This window comes from Poecilia latipinna, unplaced genomic scaffold, assembly GCF_001443285.1.
Source record: "Poecilia latipinna isolate Pla-1442-1.1 unplaced genomic scaffold, P_latipinna-1.0 Scaffold4066, whole genome shotgun sequence".
Taxonomy (NCBI): Eukaryota; Metazoa; Chordata; class Actinopteri; order Cyprinodontiformes; family Poeciliidae; genus Poecilia; species Poecilia latipinna.
The window spans coordinates 1-934 of record NW_015116682.1 but is presented as its reverse complement, the minus strand read 5'-3'; positions in this window follow the sequence as shown (position 1 = coordinate 934).

Here is a 934-nt window from a genome sequence, read left to right as displayed (position 1 = left end):
GGATGAAACATCCAAGATCCATAAATACATCACGGACAAAGCCTCAACGGACGATGTGCTCAGCGAATGTCTCAGACAATGGGGAACAGAGGACAAGGTGCTGGAGGAACCATCATGGGAGGACAAGCCCCTACATGGGATGTACCACCGACAAATAACTGAAGTGGCTGATATCAGGAAACCCTACCAATGGCTGGAAAAAGCTGGACTCAAGGACAGCACCTCTGTGCTGTCCTTGAGTCAAGCTTTCTCCAGCCATTGGTAGGATTTCCTGATATCAGCCACTTCAGTTATTTGTCGGTGGTACATCCCATGTAGGGGCTTGTCCTCCCATGATGGTTCCTCCAGCACCTTGTCCTCTGTTCCCCATTGTCTGAGACATTCGCTGAGCACATCGTCCGTTGAGGCTTTGTCCTTGATGTATTTATGGATCTTGGATGTTTCATCCTGGATGGTGGCTCTCACACTCACTAGTCCTCTGCCTCCTTCCTTACGGCTCGTGTACAGTCTCAGAGTCCTGGATTTGGGGTGGAACCCTCCATGCATGGTTAGTAGTTTCCGAGTCTTAACATCTGTGGTCTTCATGTCCTCCACTGGCCAGCTAATTATTCCTGCAGGGTATCTGATTACTGGTAAGGCATAGCTGTTTATTGCACGGATCTCATTCTTGCCATTGAGCTGGCTTCTCAGGACTTGCCTTCTCAGGACTTGCCTTATTCGTTGGAGGTATTTGGCTGTGGCTCCTTTCCTTGTGACCTCACCGAGGTTGCTATTTGCTTGTGGTATTCCCAGGTACTTGTAACTGTGCTCTATGTCTGCTATTGTTCCCTCTGGGAGTGAGACCCCTTCTGTGCGGACGACCTTCCCTCTCTTTGTAACCATCCGACCACACTTCTCTAGTCCGAATGACATCCCAATGTCAGTGCTGTAGATC